The sequence below is a fragment of the Nuphar pumila genome, chromosome 4 (genome assembly GCF_984573655.1).
Source record: "Nuphar pumila chromosome 4, dmNupPumi1.hap1.1, whole genome shotgun sequence".
NCBI classification, from domain to species: domain Eukaryota; kingdom Viridiplantae; phylum Streptophyta; class Magnoliopsida; order Nymphaeales; family Nymphaeaceae; genus Nuphar; species Nuphar pumila.
Genome location: NC_143252.1, coordinates 50,076,893 through 50,100,753, shown reverse-complemented (window position 1 = coordinate 50,100,753; position 23,861 = coordinate 50,076,893).

The following is a 23,861-nucleotide window of genomic DNA, read 5'->3' as shown; positions in this document are numbered from 1 at the left end:
ACAAATACTTTCTGGCTGCGACAGAGTACTTCACAAAATGGGTTGAAGCTGTTACTCTACGCACAGTAGAAGGCCGCCATGTGGTTTCTTTCATTCACAAGAACATTCTTTGCCGCTTCGGCATACCACATGACATTGTTTCAGACAATGGAACTCACTTTGAAAATAAGAGGATGAAAACCTTCTGTTCTAAATTCAGAATTTACCATCATTTCTCAGCTCCCTATTATCCTCAAGGGAATGGCCAAGCAGAAGCCACCAACAAGATCTTGATTCGTATTCTGGAAAGGACTGTGAAGACAGGTCGAGACTGGCATGAGAAGATTCATGACGCACTTTGGGCATATCGGACCACCATTCGGACTCCGACTAATGCCACTCCTTCAGAACTTGTTTACGGGACTGAAGTAGTATTGCTTCTCCATGTCCAAAAGCCCGCTCTCAAATTCGCTTCTCTCATAGAATTGCCACTTGATCAGTATCAGCAGCAGAGATTGGTGCAGCTGGATCTGCTAGATGAAAAAAGGCTCAAGGCAGCAGAGCATGCTCAAGCTTATCGACAGAGGATAGCTCGACACTATGCCAAGTTCGTCATTGAGAGAAAATTTCGAGTTAACGATTTGGTGCTCAGATCGACAGCTCATCTCAAGCATCGACCACGGGGCAAGTGGTCACCCCATTGGGAAGGCCCTTATGTGGTTAAGGAAGCATTACCTCACAATTCGTATCGTCTAATCAACGCAGATGAAGTGGAAATGTCAGATCCCATCAATGCTCTACATTTGAAGAAATTTTATACTTAGAATATTCATTTTGAAGCCCTTGTACTCTTCAAAAGAGCCATTTCAATAAAATAATGATCTTCTATCAATTCTTACATTCCTCTCCATGATACCGGGGCATTTTATTTTGATCTATAATCCTCTTCTTTCATCATATGCAGGCAAGATTAGACAAAAGCTCTTTTTCTCGAATTTTGTTAATTCTCATTTTTGATCTTATGATCTTTATTTTTCATTACATTTGATTTACTTTTTGGTTTGAGCAGATCTTCTTCAAGCTATTGCTCATTTATGTCAAGTTTTAAACAAATTTCCGTCAATCTTATTAAAATTTTCATCTACCTTCACCTTTAAAATATACCCCATCAGGTTAAGGGATAAACCTGATGCCTCCTGTCAATGAGGTATTCTTTTTTCTCTCCCCGTTCAGAACAAGGGGATAAAATCCTGAAAGTCGACCATATGCAATTAAACTATGATGGTCCATTAAATTTTACCAAAGAATCTTTATTCTCTGAAAATTTCGCTTTGTTTTAGCTCATCTTTTGTAACTCGGTCCTCGCACTAGGGTATTTCCCAAAATCTTCAATTATATATTGAGCTCATTTGGAGGATCTGATCCTCGCACCAATAACTTTCTACATTCAATCTTTTGATCAAAATCTTTTCTTCTACAAAATTTGAGTTCTGATTTAAAATCTCCCAAAAGCTGATGTATTTCAAACGTCCCAGTTTTACTGGTCAGGTATTTCAAACGTCCCAGCTTTCGCTGGTCAGGTATTTCTGAAAAGATCCAACACTCGTTGGTCATGTATTTCAAACGTCCCAGCTGGTCAAATATTTTAAATGTCCCAGCTTTTGCTGGTCAGGTATTTCAAAGGATCCAACACTCGTTGGGCATATATTTCAAACGTTCCAGCTTCTTGCTGGTTAGGTATTTCAAACGTTCCAACTTTTGCTGGTCAGGTATTTCCAAAGGATCCAACACTCGTTGGTCATGTATTTTAAACGTTCCAGCTTCTCGCTGGTCAGGTATTTCAAACGTCCCAGTTTTTGCTGGTCATGTATTTCAAAAGATCCAACACTCGTTGGGCATGCATTTCAAACGTTCCAGCATTTTGCTGGTCATGTATTTCAAACGTTCCAGCTTTTGCTGGTCAGGTATTTCCAAAAAAGATTCAACACTCGTTGGTCATGTATTTTAAACGTTCCAGCTTCTCGCTGGTCAGGTATTTCAAACGTCCCAGCTTTTTGCTGGTCAAGTATTTCAAAAGATCCAACACCCGTTGGACATGTATTTCAAACATTCCAGCATTCCGCTGGTCATGTATTTCAAACGTTCTAACTTTTGCTGGTCAGGTATTTTCCAAAAAAAAAAGAGAGATCCAACACCCGATGGTCATGTATTTCAAACGTTTCAGTTTTCGCTGGTCAGGTATTTCAAACGTTCCAGCTTTTCACTGGTCACGCATTTCAAACGTTCCAGCTTTGCTGGTCATGTATTCCCAAAAAAAAAAGAACTCAGCTTTTGGTCGTGTATTTTCAAAAGACCCAGCTCTCGCTGGTCATATATTTCAAAAAAAAAAAAAGTCCCAGCTCACAATTTTCGAGCTCCCAAATCAACCTATTTTCCATAAATCAAACCTTCAGGGTGTGATTCCTCCGTTCTCTCATTTCCAAACCTTCGGGCTTCAATCTCTCAAATATGTCATTTCCTAAAAATTATCAATTCTCCAACCTCTGGGTACAATATTTCCAAAAAATTCACCATTTTCTCAACCTTTGGGTTATAATCTCCCAATTTCGATCATTCTCAATCTTTTTATTAAAACCCGGTTTTTCATAACCATTCGCGTATTTCCCAAAAGACCCGACACTCGTCGGTCATGTATTTTCAAAATGTTCCAGCATTATTGTTGGTCATGTATTTTAAATGTTCCAATTTTACTGGTCAAGTATTTCAAAAGGTTCCAGCTTCTCGCTGGTCACGTATTTCAAAGGTTCCAGCTTTCGCTGGACAGGTATTTCAAAAAGATCTCAACATCTATTTGTCACGTATTCCAAAAGGTTCCAGCTTTCGCTGGTCATGTATCTCGAAAAGGTTCCAGCTTCCGCTGGTCACGTATTTCCAAGGTCCCAGCTTTCGCTGGTCATGTATTCCCAAAAGTCTCAGCTTTTGCTGGTCATGTATTTCCAAAATCGAAGATACAACTCAAGTTCTCATCAGAATCTATATTGAGTGATTATTTCACAAAGAATTCGTGAAAACTTTGCCAATTTGCTAAAAAACATTTGTTGATTCTAAATATTCTTACTGTGTAAAGAGAATTTCCTCAGATTACCTCCTGTATTTCCTTCCAAAAAGGTGAAACTTTTTGCGAAAAAGAGGTAAAATTCAAATCTTTTCCTGTTGATCAACCAAGAGGATGTAAGAAATATCCTCGATATGATCAATAAAAGAAATCTTTAATGATGTTGAAAATCCAGAAGCGAATTGATATTGATCTTGGCTATGGCGCATGTTCTAAAATGACTTTCTGGCAATCAGGCAGTGGAAATATCTTGAACCATAAAAAGAATCCACTCAATCCATTATCTCCTCATTTATTCATTTAAAAGCTTCAGTCAAATATCCGTAAAAGAGATCTCTCGATTGTCGTCAAGATGAAGGCGAATTAAGCGAGTGGATCCCCGGGGCCAAAGAAGATTTGAAACATCTCCAAGATGACGGAGTTTGTGACGGATCCTTCCAGGGAAAGTTCGGACCACTGTCGAGATGAAGGCAGATGCGATGAACCTACCGACAAACCCTAAAAGATATTTGATTCCAGCTATCATCTAAAAGACCTTTTTGGGCCAATATCATATATAATCCCTGAGAAAAAGAAGGATCGGAGCATCTCCAAGATGAAGGAGTTTGTGACGTACCCTTCCCTGGAAAAGAGAAAAAGTCAGGACATCCAAATGAAGGATGATGAGAAAAGACCAAGAAAGCCCAATGACTCAAAGAGAGTGCAAAAAGATCATCGTAGAGAAAACACCCAGATATCAAATTGCCAAAGTTGCCAGAAGTCATCTTCTCTCATGCAAAATTCTTTTATCAATATCTCTTCATTTTCTGCTTTTATGAAATTAAGAATATTTCTTCTATTCTCATATCAGGGAAATGGATAGCTTCCTTGAAGAAAATCATCAGTGCTAAAATTTTGAATTTAACTCTTAGAACTGAGGAGTTAAACCTCGTTGGAGGAAATACTCTAGGTAAAAGAGAGAATATCTTTTGCACACACGTGCACATTTAGAAGCATTTGGATCTACTCTGATTTTTACCTTATTGGCAAAATTTTCTAGCTATTCCAAAAGTGAAATAAACATCTGATATCCATTCTGATGCAACCTAGCGTTGTTTATATCTTCCAGAAGAGTTGCCTCATCCAGTCGAAGTATCTCTTCATGTCCCATCACGGTTTCTTCAGTCAAGGATTCTGTATGGTGTTTCCACTCAGGTTAAGGGTCAAAACCTGAATTTTCTGCGAGAGGCCATTCGATTTTAAAAAGCTATTTCAGTCTCAGCAAATGAGACACCCAAAATCATCCCTTTTTCCAAGCTTTAAGAACCCTATATTTCTCCTTTCGCAAATCCCTTTCGGATTTTGTTCGTCCAAGTTCCGAAGGTCCCATTATGGTTTCTCCATTTGAGAAACCCATATGGTAGATTTCCTGTCCAGGTTAAGGGTTAACCAGGACCTCGCTTTGCGAGGTATCTCCCTTATAGGTTTGTGTTAAACCTGAGTCTCGTTCCAATGGGATTCCTCGTTTGGATGAGATGATTTCTTTCAATCCCATCATGGCTCCTCCCATCAAGTAACCCATACTCCATACATTCATCCAAAGAAAGGATCATACTCGGGCTTCCTTTCACAAAGCGTTTTCCAAAATGTCCCATCAAGGTCCCCGTGTATCCCTTTGCTCAATTCAAATTCACTTGATATATCTTCGTCCCATCCAGATTAAGGGCTAAACCTGAATCATTCCAAAGAGAGTATCTTGTCTCACCCACGAGACCTGATCAAAATTTTCATTTCCCATCATTTCAGAATTTCCATCTAAAAGTCCCATCACGATTTCCTCATTTTCTACCCAATCATATCATCTTCGAGGATTTCGTCTCCCCAAAACCATTCAGGATAAAGTTTCAAAGCCTGAAAAACCATATTTTCAAAAAAAAATCTTCCGCACCCAGTTCAGACTTGCTGACTGGGGCATTTTCAAAATTTGGAGTGTTGTCTTTGCCACTAAGTACGACTCTCAACCGGCTTAGTAGCAAAGAGGGGCATCTGTGAACACCCCAAATTTTTCAAAGATTTACAAAATGACTTTTCTGCCCCTGACTCTATTTTCTGAGAAGATCAAAGTGATTTCAAAGCTAAATTTCAGTCTTTCTTCAGATTTCTGGATTAAATTTCACATTGATATATTCAGATTCAACTCCGAGTCTGGACTCGGTATTTTAAATCCAAATCTGAACCCCGTTGTCTGATTTCCAAAATAAAATCGCAAAAATACCAAAAAATGATTTTGAAAGGGTGGACGGCTCATTCGGCATTCTGTTGGATCCTCGGCCCTATATTTCTCAGTTCGAGGTTGTAAACCTTGAATATGTCTCAAAAATTCGGACATAAACCCATTTTTTGAAGAAATTTTCTCAAAATAGCTCAGAAAAATTCCCTTTTGTAAATATTCTACAAAAACACAAAAAAATTAGTTTTAAATCTTTGATTTCTCGTAAAGCTCTAGGATTTTATTCTAAAAATACAAAAAATAGAAAAATAACATAAAAACCAAAAAAATTGAGAAGAGCTACAAAGAAAACGGATGATTTACAAGCATTTGAAGCCATTTTTACCAGAAACCTCATTTTCAAAACCATTTTGTAAAAATTTCCTAAAAAGAGGACCATCTTTTTGAAAAAAGGAAAAAGCTTTAACGGATTCCTCCCGCACCTCTTTCCTTCTCTCTCCACCGTTGATCTTCCAACAGCCTCCTCTCTCCTCAACCTTCAATCCGAAACGACCTCCATTCTCGAGTTTTCCATTCCCCCTTTAAAAAGAGGCGAGCTCCCATCTTTAGGCATCCATTAGACCCATCTCCACGCTGTAATTTCTCCTCCAATATCATCCATTTTTCTTTCTGGAAGACATCGAGCGTCTCAGCGGAATCCATTGCAGTCCATCAGATCCATCTGACTCTCCCATTGATCTTTCTTCCGATCGACTTTTCCTCTGGAACTACCCCTTATCTTCATCACTTTGGTTTCGCACGAATTCCCCTTCTTCTCTCTGAAGCTCCTCTGAATCACCGCGTGCTGAGGATATCAGAAGAACAACCGCAAGGCTCCAACAAAAAAAATAATAATAATATCAAAATCCTCACCACAGAGCGAAGGAGAAGCTTCTTCCCCTCCCCCCCCCCCGGTCATCTTCGGAATACAGTAAGCGTTCCTCTCCCTTTTGCTCTTTCAGTTTTTTTTTTTTTTTTTGTAATTTTCCTTATTTTAGTTCCCTCAACGCATCATCTGTAGACTTGATTTACATATAGTTAATCAAGCTATAGATAAGCAACATTGGAAAGGAACATATATGTTCCTACATATATCTGCTTTATGATTCTCCTACTATGGCTCTGCTCATACTACCCAGCACCAATAGCACTTGATTATCTACCTGAACTTCGGTTTTATTTTCATTCACTCCTATTTATTGTATTTCGTCTGCCCCTTTTGTATTTTAATATTACCATCGCACAAGTTTTCTGCACATCATCCGAGCAGGGTGGCTGCTGAAATTTCTTTCCCAACTATCCTAAGGCCTCGATTAGCATTACCGAAGATCTTCGTGGTGGGCCTGGCTTCACCGGATGATCTTCATCCATCCCTGTATGACCCCTCTCTGGACAGATCCCCTTTGTTGGTTGATCTTCAACCCACATATCCTTGTGAATCGCCACATGTATATCTTCTGTATCCCATTATATCTCATACCATTGGAATTATTTATGATCCATCTTTTCTATTATTTTCATATTTCCTTCCCTTTTTTTTTAGATTCTCTCAATTGCTTTCCCTTTCATTTCACTCATTTTGAAGAAGCACCATGCCTAATATCGAATTGCCTCTAGCAATCTCGATTTGTATCTGTGCAACAGTGGGATAACCCTTCTCTGGATATATCTGAGGATAGCTGGCTCAACAACTCTATCCTTGGCACTTGATTTCACAGGTGAAGTCACGACCCAAGTTGACTCCACCAGGAGATCGAGAGTTGCAAATGCTGTGGGAACACGCCATCCACCCTTTTGATAACCCTTGTTTTCTATTTATCAGGACATATACCCCGCTCCCGTGGGAACGCACCATCCACCCTTTTGATAACCCTTGTTTTCTATTTATCAGGACATATACCCCGCTCTCGACTTAGTCATGTATATATAACTTTGCCATTAATAGAATGTCATGTTTTTATGATTATCTTCCTTTCTTACTTCCAACTGCATTGCAAGCATCAGTTAAAGTTATGCGCCACTTATCTGTCATCTCCTTTTCCGGTTCATTTTTTTTATTTTGTTTGCTTGTTGGCCTGGGTTTCCTGTTAGGTTATTTTTCTTTTCTTTTTTTTTTTCCTTCAGTATTTTGTTCTTTGGTTATTTGCCGTGATTAATCTCCTAATTTTTTTCCTTCTTCTCCCCTTTAACCTATCTCCTAGCATTCAAGTTTCTAGTTTTAATAAATATCAAATGGCATTCATTTACTGCATTAACGCTCTCCAGATTCTGATATATGCCTTCGTGTGGTAGTGTTTGTTAATGCCTATATCATCACATTCAACAAGAATTTATATACCCATTAGGTGAGAATCAGCATTACATCATTTTACAAGCTGGAATTAGAGTGTTTAAGATGATTGTTGCGACCTGACTGCCAAGATTAACAAAATCCATTACAGTCTTGAGTGTCATTATTCTTTTTTTTTTATGTTGCATTAGTCTTCAGCATAGAAGCACTCAAATCATCCATAAACACCTCCAGTAGCATAATTATTAGCATGACAAGCTCTCCTGGAAGCATCTTCACTGGCTCCTCGAAATCTGTGGAAAGAATTTGGAGGTCGTTATATTGGCTATGTTATATTTATCCTCCTGAAAATTTCTATCTATTTTGTTGTGCTGAACTCAAGAGAAATTCACATTGGGTTCGGTTCTCTCACCCTGATTTAGTACAAGATAATAATGAGTGCTGAAGGAGTAACCTTATGTGTTTTGCGTTACATAGAGTTTCCCTTCGATGGCCAACTCATGCTTTCAAGAGTGTTGACTCAATGTATTACAATTAAGAATTTCAGCAAGATGATCAATCAAGTCTTCCCCAATGTTCAGGATTGTTGAAAGGTGTTCGGTAAATTGATACTGAAGGTGACACAGCTCATGTTATGCTTCCCTTCCCACGTTATGTTGTTGTACACATCTTTTTTTTTATGCATAAGTACATTACCTGTCACCATGAAATTTTGGCAATTTGGCTGGCGGGTTGCTGATAATAAGGGATATCTATAAGCAATGGAAGGAGAGTGCATCCAGATTCATCTGCTTACTTGCAGTTTGCAGTAGATGCCATTCTCAGTAGTGAGCACATTTGGATTGGATGCTTAGCATATTTTGTTCTTTGTTTATTGTTACATATATATATATTTTTTTTATGCTCTCCCTGTTACAGTTTCCATGGTGTATAGTTAGCGGTCAAGAGAATTAAGTTATTTAATTGTCATATAAAGGTACACAAGATGCATAGCTTATTAATTATCCTGTAATCTTATTACTTCTTATTTCAAGCCCCTCCCAGCTATCACCTTAGCATAGTCACTTGATTACTTCCTCTGTACATATGTCGGCCCAAGTATATTGTCTACTACCAGTATCACCCCTACCATTCATCTATAGTAATTCCCTGAGCTGTTGTAGCCTCACATCTATTACAGCAGTTCCACCGATGGCTGTGTGCCATCATTAACTCCACAGCGAGCACAATTAGCTGTACACTGCCATTTTAATACCCACAGCCTCTACTGCTGTGAAACTGAGCCTCTGTACCCTGTCCAGTTTATGCTCATCTAGCATCCATCACCACTGCTGTATTTTTTCTTTTCTTTTCACAACAGTACCTACTTAGGCACTACTGTGGTTCCACTTCAGGCATCCACCAAGATGTTTGTCTCTTCCAGTATCTAGGCTACACAGCATCCAGTAACACCCAATTGTTATCCTAGATTAGCTATTTCTCATCCATACACACTTCACCTTCACTCACACTTATACAATATATGCATGCCACAGCACCCCATATACTGTTGCCACCCAGTTCGTACAACAATCTCTCAATTCTTGCATTTATACTCATAATCTCGTTAACATCTATACCTTCATTCAAATAGCATTTCATAACATAGGTCATATGTTACATGCACTGCCATCATTCTCCACACCTTTCCATGTTCTTTGCACATCATGATAGCATGTTCCATCTATCTTGTATTTTCTTCCTAGACTCTCTCATCAACATTGAGGGATCATCACATGCATTGTAATTCTAATATAACCTCTTGGTTTTTTTCTCCCATTTCCTACTTGGCTTCATACTAACTTTATCTTTTGCAGGAAATATAGGAAAAGGGGAATTTTCAGCTTGGCTTAGAGAATTGTAAATTTTTTTTTATTTCAATTTCAAGACTGTAATAGTTAGATACAATGAGAATTTACATTTCTTGCTTTAGGTAGAATGAATGAGCATTATAGAATACCATGAATTGTTTATTCCATGAATTGTTTATTCCATGCATTTTTCCTTTATTTCTCAAAATCCCCACAATGGTGAAACACGAATGGCACGTGCACCATTTCGTAAGAGGTAAGTTAATTCTAAGTTGACGATTTACATCAACGGCCATAGTCGGGGTGTGAACAAAACTTATAATTCTTATCTTTTACGAAATAACATTGGATCCACACTGGATCCACTTTCAAAATCCATCATATTTTCTCAAAATATTTTTTTCTTTTATCAGAATTTAACTTAGGATTAACTCAAAATATATACCAATGGCCATAGTCAGGGTATATTGAGGGTTGATTTCACTTTAAAATTCTATAAAAGCACTAAAAAATGTATTTTATTCTTCTTTTGAATTTAAATATAGATTATCATATAATACATTCAATGACCATAGTCAAGGATGTATTATATTTTCAATCTTATTTTTAATTCATTTAAAGAATGAAATAGCTTTTCAAAATCCAATTTCAAACTTGTTCAAATTCATTCATCATATAGGGTAGAATTGTATCATATTTTTCAAAATTCTTTCAAAAACCCAAGTGATTTTTGAACATCTTTTCTATTTCAAATTCCAAACCTATCTCAATTTCAAAGTCCAATTTGACTTTGAAATTTCAAAATCATTTCATATTCAAACTTCAAATTTCCAAACTCAATTCAACTTCAAAGTTCAATTTAACTTTGAAGTCTCTAAATTCATCTTCTGATTCAAAATCCAGTTTTTCTTCAAAGTTTTAAATCAAAGTTGAGATTAACTTTGAATCTCAAAAACCCAAATCTTCTCAAGTTCAAATCTGGATCTTCAAAAAACCCAGATCATCTTTAAAAGTCCCATTTGGACTTTTCAAAAGCCCAAATCCAAAGTTTAAACTCTAAAAATCCCAACTTGGATCCAGATTTCCAAGTATAAAACTCTATTCCATTTTGGATCTCCCATCACAGATCCAAATTCCATTTAGAATCCAAATCCTTATTCTACTTTGGATCTCCAATCACAGATCCAAACTTCATTTAGGATCCAGACCCTCATTTTATCATGAGATCTCAGATTCAGATCCAAATTCCAACTCTTAGGGTCCAGAATCTAACTCTATTTTGGATCTCAGACTTCAGATCCAAATCCATCTTAGAGTCCAAAATTCCAATTCCACTCTGGATCTCGAATTACAGATCCAAATTCCCTTTAGGATCTAGAACCCAATGCTACTTTGGATCTTAGACTTCAGATCCAAAATCCATTTAGGATTCAGATCCCATTCTACCATTGGATCTCAGATTCAGATCCAAATTCCAATTCTTAGGATCCAGAATCCAAATCTACTTTGGATCTCAGACTTCAGATCCAAAATCCATTCTTTAGAATCTAGAATCCAATTCACCTCGGATCTTGGATTTCAGATCCAAGTCCAGTTTAGGATCCAGATCCAACTTTACTTTGGATCTCCAACTTCAGATCCCAATTCCATTTTGGATTCCAAATCTTGAATTGGATTCCATTCAAAATTCCAAATCCAAAACTCCACTTTAAATTCCAAAAGCTAATTCCATGTCATTCCTGATTTCAAATCAAGTTCCCATTTCAGATTCTAAATTCAAAACTCAACTTTGAACTCTATTCAGAATCCAGAATTTGGATTCGGATTTCATCTTATTCCAACTTTTGCAAAATCCCATCTCTCAATTCCTTTAGATTTCCCATTCAAAAATTGGAATTCAATTCCATTCCAAATATTCATTCAAGTTCAAACTTCTAAATTCAAAGTCCCTTTTATGACTTTTGAAAATTTCCTTCATTCTTATTTTATCTCAAAAACTTCAAAATTAATTTCCAAATTCCAGATTTATTTTCCCAAGCTCTTGATTATTCTAAAAATTTAGAACTTTAATCTTAAGTTCTAAGTTAGAAAACATTTCTTCACTCTATCAGATTCACTCGGGAATTCTTCAAAATATTTTCAAAAAGATCATACATCTTTGCATTTGCACAAGCATGATTCATTGTGCATTTAGATTTAGGATAAATACTTAGATAAAATCTTTGCAAAGCAAAAGGCATAAAATTCGACCCTTGGTTCGATTACCCCTGGTAAAGGCGCCAGGAACGGTCGAACCTCATACCGACGAGCGGATCCCGTCTCCCAATTTTCCCGCAAATATTTCAAAAACGGAGGCGAGTTATTTCAAAATATCTTTAAAATTAAGGTCAAGTGAGACCCGCAAAAGAGTTCCTCTTCTCTTCTCTTCTCTTCTCTTCTTTTCTCTTCTCTCTTTCTTTCCGTTCTTTTATCTTTTCTCCCTTCAAAAAGGAGGAAAATAAGAGGTTGGAAAGGAAAAGAGAAGGAAGAGAGAGAACATTAAGAGAGGAAAAATTTTGCGATGATCACATGTTCATAAATCACTGTAATTCTCTACCTCTTGTACTGAAAATCGCAAAATAAATTTGCGTAGTATGCTGTCAAAAAAACATAGTAATATTCCCCGTTGAATGATAATAGTCAACAGCGATAAGGTTGAGGAATAATCAACAATGACGAATCAGGCGTATATTGTCTACACATCGTCTCCATTTTCATCAAAATCCATCTCTTTCATGCCGTTTTTTGCAATTTGTGTTGTGTACTGTATAATGTAATTTCAATATCATTCATTGCAAATTCCTTATTCATTTCAGTAGAACATCCACCGACGAAGTTGGGCGAAAACTTAGTCAATCACTTCTGGAGGACATCAAACAAATGCACTATGAATTCGCACAATGCAACATGATCAATAATTTTGTACGTATGAAACAAGTAGGAGTTGTCTATATACGTAAGCCATGTGTATGTACGTTAACAACATCATATTTGCTGCAAACAAACTATATCTGATTTCGTCAGTTATATTAAAAGCAACGCAACAAGCAAAACTATAAGCATTGTCAGCTCGTATTTCATGGTATATCGGTTGTATTTTATGTTGTTTTTGGTTATTGATTTAGTCCAGTTGATTCATATTTTAACATTGTTGTTAACAATGTTTGGTTTGCAGACTATCTTACGTCGTTTGCCATACTCCAGTGGATTTAAAGACGGCCTACCTTACTGGGTTAACGGTAATCATTACAGAGACCTTTTGTCAAGTGAAAAAGTAAGTAAACTAACCTAGAGTTCAAGGTTACAACATGACAATGCTAACAACATTTTTACTATCCATTTGTAGATATTGATTCCTACACTCTGGCAATTTGAAAAGCATTTGGTCTTATACGTGATGGATTTACATGAAAAACAACTATGGTGTTACAATTTGTTGGAAGTTGACAGTGGTTTATGGCTTGACATTTTTCATCTCGTAAGATTCCATCTATATGAGTATTGTGTCATGTACTAGGGTCATGAATTTACTTTCGACCGCATTATTCTCAGATCGGTTTCGTCAAAGGCATTTTGGGAGTCGACGTTAGCGAGTGGATCTATCGCACGACATACCATGCTCTATTACAAAATAATGGCGTTGATTGCGGCGTATTTGTAATGAAGTACATTGAAGCGATATACAATGGTGCAGAACCCTATTTCGACGCTGTATGCCATTTCTTGACCTCTATTATTGAGGATTAAATGCATGTCTATTGGTTCCACATTACAGTTTTTTTTGCAGGTTGATATACCTGGGTTCCGCGATGAACTCTGCAAAAAATTGACGGCCTTTTGATGTCTTCTTTTAAATCGTTGTAATTTTGAAAAGATTTTTATATGAAAAACATGTGAAAACCAGACATCAAATAATAAAAACCGGTTCTCACTAGTGGATGAGACCGGGTCGAACTCAGGGAACGGAAATATATCGTATTCAAGTACACAAATCTAAACTAATCTTTATTGCCGAATTATTGAAATGTAGAATGTTTAAGAAAAGTAAAACAACTAACTATTACAACAAATGAATACCCTTCGCAGAGGGCGTAAAGTGCAATAGTTACAAACCCAATTAAATTCCTAATTTTAAACTGAAAAGTAAAAATCTTCTATTCTTGCACTCTTCCGTGTCACGTAATCACTTCCGCTCCACTCCTGTGCTATCCTGCACAATTTAAAGGAACACGAGCAGCACAAGAGAGAAATATAGAAACTAAAACTATACTAAACTAGCTAAATGCTAATTACAAAAGCAATTATGCAAGAAATCTAAATAACAATGTTAATTATTTCAAATGAACTAATTACCTAATAATGGAACCGTAATTAAATCTAATATCAAAATACTAAAGTCATCTAATTTACAAAGATGCTAATTACCACTAACTAACTGCTAAGCTAATACCTAACAACTTACTAAACTAACAGCATTACATCAAGTTCATTGTTAAGCAAGTTCAGTGGGTAATGCATCAATTTTAGACAGAACATTCAGCAACCTTGAAATCCTATATAGCTTCATCAAATTAATCTCTTGTATTAGGCAAATCCACACTCAATCGATCAACAAATTTAATCATCCAATATGCTCCATCAAACAATTAATACAATTCTTTGTATTAAAAGATTAACAGAAAATTGCAGCAAAAATCAAAGACAGCCTTCAACCGGCTATCAGGAACCACTCCCCTCACTTGAAATCAATGAAAATAAGCTGCTAAGATCTAATTGCTTTTATCAGCAAACATTATTTTTCTGATTAAAAAAATCAGTGCCTCTCAATATCCACATCGGATTCAGCCATCCGATTGAATATTTTTTTTTTCAAAAATCAATACTGGAATTTCAAGAACAACAGATATCTACTGGAACTTTCAAACAGCTGCTGGAATAACCAGACTCAGGAATCTAAACACTCAGATAGAAAAATTCAAACATTTGATCGATCTTTGATAAAATCAATTTATCCCTTAATAAAATTTCAACACCCAGTCAATGCAAACAGCAATAGATTCAAAGTCATTCACGAGTTCGATCATTGATCGGAAACATTAAACCGTGAACTGAATTTCACGGTAGTTCAAGAATGGAAAATGCTTGTTTCCCTCTTTGCGTGCAGTGAATCAGGAGATTCCCATCGGCTGGACTGTATCCATCTCTCTAATTGATGTCAGAAACCTATTTTGAATTACTTTGAACACATTAATCGCTGAAATCTCAGATCAAAAAGATACAGAGCATCGCCGGAGAACTCATACCGGCAGAAATTCAGTCATTGAACGTCAGACAATCAATCGGACGATTGTTTACAGAATATCCATCTCAATTCAATTGGATCAGAATCTTATGGGATTGAAATCGATCTACATCTCTGATAGATGCTGAAAATCATGTTTAGATTCTGCACAAATACTTACCGGAAATCTAAACGGCATCAATGATAAACGAGTTCCGACAGAATTAAATTTTCCGATCACTTAAAATCAGAGACTAATTATTAATGCTCCATCGATCAACAAATTAAAAACAATCACTCCCTCTAAGTTTAAACAAATTAAGACATGAATCTGTGGGCTGTAATCAATCCAGACAACATTTAATCAAAAGATTCACAGGCATATATTCGATCCATTACATTTGAATATTCAACTTCCAGCAATCGATCAGATGATCGATTATAATTTTTTTATCAGATAATCTTGATTATGCTGGATGATCTAAAATGATCTATCAGATTTCAAAATAGAAAATCTCTGCTAATATTGATGCTTTTGCAAGAAGAGTCGAAGTGATGATGCTGCTAATTTGCAACTGCTGTAAACTAATTAAGCTACTGTACTATAACTAAGCAAACTACAAGAATTAAAATGTGATGCATAGATCTAAAATGGAAAATTAACAAATCCTTACCTATTTGAGATCAAAGGAAAGAATGATATGCAAAGAAGAAGAAGAAGAAGATAAGAAGAAGAACTCACCGTAACTGGAGGGATTAGAAGAGAGGTGGAATCCTCTCTCTTGCTTCAGCCGTTTGTTGGAATTCTCCACCGGAAAGAAGATGAGAAAAAGAGGGGAAAATAGGGAGAAGAAGAAGAAGAGGTAAGAAGAGGTGGAGAGGAAGGGGAAGAAGAGAGGGCTTAGGCAAAAGAGAGAAGACAAGCCTCTCTTCCCCCTACGTATCATATTTATAATTTTGAACTTTTCTCCATAAGTCCCTCTTCTTTGTAAAATTTCATTTCAAAAACCTCTCTTCAAAAAGTTATTTACAAAATACCTCAAAATGACTATGTTTTAGAAAATACAAAACTAAGTCTATTTTAACTCTAATTTTTTTTATGATTTTCAAAAACTAAACTACTACAATTATGTCAAACACTAAAATAGGCATTAAAATGTAAAATAAAACTATTTTTCATGCATTTTCTATTTTTAAATCATTTTAGCACATTTACTCGAAACTAACATAAAATTGGGTTTTTAAATCATTTTCTCATGAAATCATGCATATTTTTATATGAAAAATCTCTAAAATATATGCATGATCAAATACCCCCATGCTTATGTTTTGCTAGTCCTTGAGCAAATTAGAAAAATGCACGAAATCAAACTATTACCTAACTCACTTTCGTAGGAATCACGGTTGCATTTAGCTCATGCAACAAGCCCTTTCAACCCCTGGGTTACCCCAGTGGACGAGTAAGGTCTCGTGAGGGTTTGCAGTGATGCTACCCACAAACATCTCTGTCATGTGTGCATAATATTACACATCCTCACAATCAATAGATAATCAAAGACTTTGTTTTCACAAATATTTCCTATTATTTCAAAATCGAAATATAATTAGTCTTTTATATACCACCACAGAAAAGAATTTCTTTCACTTTTCTAAATATCACAATTATTTATGTTTTATTCTTAGAAAATCCAATAAAAACATATTATTGTTTACTTATCCTCACTCATATGTTTTCTGCACAGGTTTTCTCAATCACACTTCTAAGCATTGAACTTTTCTTTCTTTTTAAGCTCTTTTCTCGATTTTTTCATTTTTTCACGCTTTTTCTTTTTTTGCGCACTTATTCTTCTCTTATAGCTTGCGTGTGGTCTGCTTTTATGCCTTGTGCAATGTCAATATCTTCTATACTTTTTCAATACATCCCAATAGATATCAACTAAGACATAAAAGTGACTTCCTTCATTCACCTTTATAACATGAGAGTCAAATATTTCAACTTGTATCTGTTCTCAGTTACTTAGGATCACAAAGTTTTCCACTCTCCTTTTCGAAAATGGAATTAAAAGTTTCAACTTACATCTAAGTTCCATCTACTAAGGATTGTGGAATTATCCAAACAACCTAACACATGCTATTTTTTTCACTTTTTGAGCTCATTTTTATGCTTTTGTTCATTTGCTTAGTTTTTCAAAAATACAACTGTGCATATTCATATTTATGATTCAAAATAAATTCTAACATGTATCTATCATCATTTCTTTGAAATTCGCATAAACAACCATAATTTTTAGATCTATGTCAGAAAAAATTTCGTGGGGCTTAAAAATCCTCTAACAACATCAGATTTGAAATAACATTCATATAAGTTCAAACTCTTTCTTTAAAAATCTACTTTTCATGAGAGATGTGTAAACATGTGCAAGAACGTAAACAGAAATATCAAGGTGTGCACTCTACACCCTCCCCCATGCTTGAATGACACTGTCCCAGTGGCACTCCCCCATGCTTATATGAAACTATGTGAATGCACATGAGAGAAATAAATGAGGGAAAAGAGTAGAATGACCTGACATGAATTAAAAATACACGTTCTATGAATGTAATAGATGCACTGTATACATGACAAAACATGAAACCCATGAATGAAACAAAAACAACATGAAAAACTCATGAAGAAGTAAAAACAAAATAAAATCTATAAATTCTAAACAAATCTACAAGATATGGGTTGCCTCCCATAAAGCGCTAAGTTTCACGTCCCCAGCCAGACGGATCTTTGAAAAAAAATCCTTCATCATCCATGAGATCAATGGACATGAAGTCAGACTCAACCGGGCTCTATATAGAAAAGAGTGTCATCTGTGACACTACGCACTGTGTTTCCATCCCTTCTACCTCCAAATGTAGGATCATAACTCTCTCGACATGAAGAACAGAGATTAGTCTCATCTGAGAGACTGGTCAAGAATCGAGAGTCTAGGACCGACCGAGTACCAATGAATGCAACTTCGGACAAGTGGTGAATATGATCAGGCTTGACTTGATCAAGCACCTTCTGCATCTGTACCTCTTGCTTACTAAAAATTGGTGATCCTAAAGGCTGAGAAAATGGGGCTTTATATGAAGACTGTAACAACTGAGGGCCTTGCCCCTTCTGCTGAGGTAATATGGAAATCGACTCGTCAGTAGAAATGATATGAGGTTCATGAGTTGATTCCTGAGTGGGGTGACACGCCTTCCCATACTGAAGGGATGTAACAGATTCGACTTGCTTATGATGTGAATCAGTGGGTTGCAAGTCAAATGACATGGAATCCTCTCCCTTTGAGACAACAGACTGACTATGAAGGTTCCCCTGGCTTTGCCTAGTGAAAGTCTCAACCAACTGTCCCATTTGAGTCTCTAGCTTGGCTATTGACTGCGTATGGGAACTCAAAACTTGTAATATCCTATCTTGGAAGGATTGACTAAATGAATGCTCATGAGGATGGGGTTGAGTATAAGCATGTTGGGCTGGGGGATGAACCTGTGGAAAAATGGGGTGCAAGTAACCTTGTGAAGGGTTACTGGGTCTATACTGTGTCTGGGAGGGCTGATGGGATGAGGAAATAAACTTGTTTCGCCAACCTGGGTTATATGAAGATGTAAATGAATCGGGCATGGGTTTAGCGAAACCTTGGGCAGCATTCACCTGCTCCTGAACGAATTCAGGATATAATGGTGCTGCCGGACAATCTGAAACACAGTGTGCAGGGCTAGCACATAGCTCACACACTCTTTCTACTGGATTTCTCGAAGAATTGGCTAGGAATTGATCTAACTTCCTAGTCAACTGGTCAACCCTGGTACGCAATTCTAACTCAGACCTAACTTCAGAAATCCCAACTTTCCTAGGACCACTAGACACAGGTGTAGTCCTATCGATCCGTGAAGACAAATTATGATGCATCGTGTTTTCACTCAAGGTCTCGAATAGAGACCACGCTTCGTCCTCACTTTTGAGCATAAAAGTGCCCCCACAAGACGAATCAACCATTTGACGATGCTTTTCAGTAAGCCCATCATAAAAATACTGCACCAACTGCCAACGAGGCACCTGGTGATGGGGACACTTGCGGAGAAGATCTTTCAACCTCTCCCAAGACTCGTGAAATTGTTCTCCTTCAATTTGAGAAAAACTGGTTATAGATTTACGAAACTGATTCGTTTTACTAATTGGGAAATATTTTTTTAAAAATTCTTTTTGCATTCCTTCCCAAGTAGTAATACGAACCGTCTCAAGAGATTTTAACCAGTGCTTGGCTTTATCTTTGAGAGAGAATGGAAACAAAGTTAACCTCATAGCATCTTCTCCAAAATTATTGATTCGCACAGTCGAGCAAATCTCAAGGAATTCGTCGAGATGACAATATGGGTCTTCATTGCTAAGGCCATAAAATGAAGGTAACATTTGAATCACACTGGCCTTAATCTCAAAATGGCTCGCTCCTACATCAGGTCTCGTGATGCAGGAGGTGGGAGTATACGTATTTGGCATGAAGTACTCCCTCAAAGGACAGATCAAATGATGATCGTCAGCCATTGCGTACACCTTAGAGTAGACCGGTGTAGCACACGTCCTAACTTTGGGTTTTCTACCTAACTAACGCACTAAGCGGCCAAACCACGCAAACCACAAAGCGAGTGAACTAAAAACAACAAAAACTAAACAAACACCACGCAGTTACACATAACAGAGATTATGCATAAAAAGATAAAATCTATGTGTACGGTACCAATCGTACACAATCACCTCTAAGGGAATCCTAATAGGTGGGCTGTGCAGAAAAGTAAGCTCGTCTCTAAGATATGCACATACGTGGTTCTAAACCTAAATGCACACAAACACTAGGCAATAAAGTGAATACTAATATTACGCCGTTCCCCGGCAACGGCGCCAAAAATTTGATGTCTTCTTTTAAATCGTTGTAATTTTGAAAAGATTTTTATATGAAAAACATGTGAAAACCAGACATCAAATAATAAAAACCGGTTCTCACTAGTGGATGAGACCGGGTCGAACTCAGGGAACGGAAATATATCGTATTCAAGTACACAAATCTAAACTAATCTTTATTGCCGAATTATTGAAATGTAGAATGTTTAAGAAAAGTAAAACAACTAACTATTACAACAAATGAATACCCTTCGCAGAGGGCGTAAAGTGCAATAGTTACAAACCCAATTAAATTCCTAATTCTAAACTGAAAAGTAAAAATCTTCTATTCTTGCACTCTTCCGTGTCACGTAATCACTTCCGCTCCACTCCTGTGCTATCCTGCACAATTTAAAGGAACACGAGCAGCACAAGAGAGAAATATAGAAACTAAAACTATACTAAACTAGCTAAATGCTAATTACAAAAGCAATTATGCAAGAAATCTAAATAACAATGCTAATTATTTCAAATGAACTAATTACCTAATAATGGAACCGTAATTAAATCTAATATCAAAATACTAAAGTCATCTAATTTACAAAGATGCTAATTACCACTAACTAACTGCTAAGCTAATACCTAACAACTTACTAAACTAACAGCATTACATCAAGTTCATTGTTAAGCAAGTTCAGTGGGTAATGCATCAATTTTAGACAGAACATTCAGCAACCTTGAAATCCTATATAGCTTCATCAAATTAATCTCTTGTATTAGGCAAATCCACACTCAATCGATCAACAAATTTAATCATCCAATATGCTCCATCAAACAATTAATACAATTCTTTGTATTAAAAGATTAACAGAAAATTGCAGCAAAAATCAAAGACAGCCTTCAACCGGCTATCAGGAACCACTCCCCTCACTTGAAATCAATGAAAATAAGCTGCTAAGATCTAATTGCTTTTATCAGCAAACATTATTTTTCTGATTAAAAAAATCAGTGCCTCTCAATATCCACATCGGATTCAGCCATCCGATTGAATATTTTTTTTTTCAAAAATCAATACTGGAATTTCAAGAACAACAGATATCTACTGGAACTTTCAAACAGCTGCTGGAATAACCAGACTCAGGAATCTAAACACTCAGATAGAAAAATTCAAACATTTGATCGATCTTTGATAAAATCAATTTATCCCTTAATAAAATTTCAACACCCAGTCAATGCAAACAGCAATAGATTCAAAGTCATTCACGAGTTCGATCATTGATCGGAAACATTAAACCGTGAACTGAATTTCACGGTAGTTCAAGAATGGAAAATGCTTGTTTCCCTCTTTGCGTGCAGTGAATCAGGAGATTCCCATCGGCTGGACTGTATCCATCTCTCTAATTGATGTCAGAAACCTATTTTGAATTACTTTGAACACATTAATCGCTGAAATCTCAGATCAAAAAGATACAGAGCATCGCCGGAGAACTCATACCGGCAGAAATTCAGTCATTGAACGTCAGACAATCAATCAGACGATTGTTTACAGAATATCCATCTCAATTCAATTGGATCAGAATCTTATGGGATTGAAATCGATCTACATCTCTGATAGATGCTGAAAATCATGTTTAGATTCTGCACAAATACTTACCGGAAATCTAAACGGCATCAATGATAAACGAGTTCCGACAGAATTAAATTTTCCGATCACTTAAAATCAGAGACTAATTATTAATGCTCCATCGATCAACAAATTAAAAACAATCACTCCCTCTAAGTTTAAACAAATTAAGACATGAATCTGTGGGCTGTAATCAATCCAGACAACATTTAATCAAAAGATTCACAGGCATATATTCGATCCATTACATTTGAATATTCAACTTCCAGCAATCGATCAGATGATCGATTATAATTTTTTTATCAGATAATCTTGATTATGCTGGATGATCTAAAATGATCTATCAGATTTCAAAATAGAAAATCTCTGCTAATATTGATGCTTTTGCAAGAAGAGTCGAAGTGATGATGCTGCTAATTTGCAACTGCTGTAAACTAATTAAGCTATTGTACTATAACTAAGCAAACTACAAGAATTAAAATGTGATGCATAGATCTAAAATGGAAAATTAACAAATCCTTACCTATTTGAGATCAAAGGAAAGAATGATATGCAAAGAAGAAGAAGAAGAAGATAAGAAGAAGAACTCACCGTAACTGGAGGGATTAGAAGAGAGGTGGAATCCTCTCTCTTGCTTCAGCCGTTTGTTGGAATTCTCCACCGGAAAGAAGATGAGAAAAAGAGGGGAAAATAGGGAGAAGAAGAAGAAGAGGTAAGAAGAGGTGGAGAGGAAGGGGAAGAAGAGAGGGCTTAGGCAAAAGAGAGAAGACAAACCTCTCTTCCCCCTACGTATCATATTTATAATTTTGAACTTTTCTCCATAAGTCCCTCTTCTTTGTAAAATTTCATTTCAAAAACCTCTCTTCAAAAAGTTATTTACAAAATACCTCAAAATGACTATGTTTTAGAAAATACAAAACTAAGTCTATTTTAACTCTAATTTTTTTTATGATTTTCAAAAACTAAACTACTACAATTATGTCAAACACTAAAATAGGCATTAAAATGTAAAATAAAACTATTTTTCATGCATTTTCTATTTTTAAATCATTTTAGCACATTTACTCGAAACTAACATAAAATTGGGTTTTTAAATCATTTTCTCATGAAATCATGCATATTTTTATATGAAAAATCCCTAAAATATATGCATGATCACCTTTCTAATTGCGGAGGAGAAACTAATGCAATCGCGACGAGGATCTAAAAGGCAATGAACAACGGTGCCCAGCATGCCAGAGTAATTTCATGTTCGTCTATTTGAAGTAGATTTTAGAGATGGTACAACCAACTTGTGTGTAATCTATCCTATTTCGACTGAATATTATAAGTCGTTATTGACCGCATGAATCAAAATCCTATTTTTCGGTTTGCATTTAAAGTGTCTCAGCAAAAGAGCGAAAGTAAATTATCATGAGCGCATATCTTACAACAAACATGATTTATGCATGCTCTAAAAACATGTATATGTTCGCCCAAAAATAATAATACTCAACAGCGATAAGGAACGTTTGTTGTTCTGAAATTGCAATATTCTTCATCGTCATTGAATGCAAATCGCAAGGAAAATATGGGATTTATACGGTAAGCATGCTTAAGTAATGAAAGCTTTTAATTGATAAAAGATGTGCGCTCAACCCGCATGATTGACAGTCGTAGAATTAGATTGCGATGTATGCAATCAACAAAGGCTTCTAATGTTCGAAATGATAGTAGTCAACATCGATAGAAAATGCTTGATGTTTACACATCGCTTTATTGGTGACACTCACAGAATGAAAATCACAAAATAGATTCGTGATGAATGCGGTCATCAAGAGCCATTCATGTCGCTTTTCTAATTAGAAATAGTACACATCGATAAGACATGTTTGTTGTTAAAAAATGGTGGTCTAACGTCATCTTGACTGCTACTACCATGAAATCTTGTGTAATAATTTGAAAAAATTTGGACTATGAAACAACGTTTCCTTTAATTATGAATTTGAAGACATCTGAAATAAGTCTAGACGGATAGCTCAATTGCGTCGAAGCTGCTTATACACTTGATTCAAGAACAAGTTGTATATGCAAAAATTGTTTGTTTGTCGGTTCCTTTATCACGAAGCAAAGTGGAACACATCCTTAACCTGTGCGATGTGTCATTCATATATAAATGAAATGTTCTATCACCTTCCGCCAGTTTTCAAATAAATACGACAGTTTTAATAAACACAAACCAAATCTCAAATAAAATACACTCTGCATTAATGAAATTAAAAAATGTCATTTCATACAGCTGTATACAAAACTAATCAATGTGATTGGACATAGTAGTTCAAATCACGGTATCACGTATTGTGTGGGTTTGATTTTAGAAATATTTTTTGGTCTTATATAAATCCACAACTTTGTCCACCCTTGTCCCAACAAATCGCCTTATGTGTAGATTATGGACTTACACCTCGACAATGGGTCGGCCCGAGTCAATCTTCCAACTAATCCCTTCACAGAAAATGAGACATTGTTCAGACTTGTTCA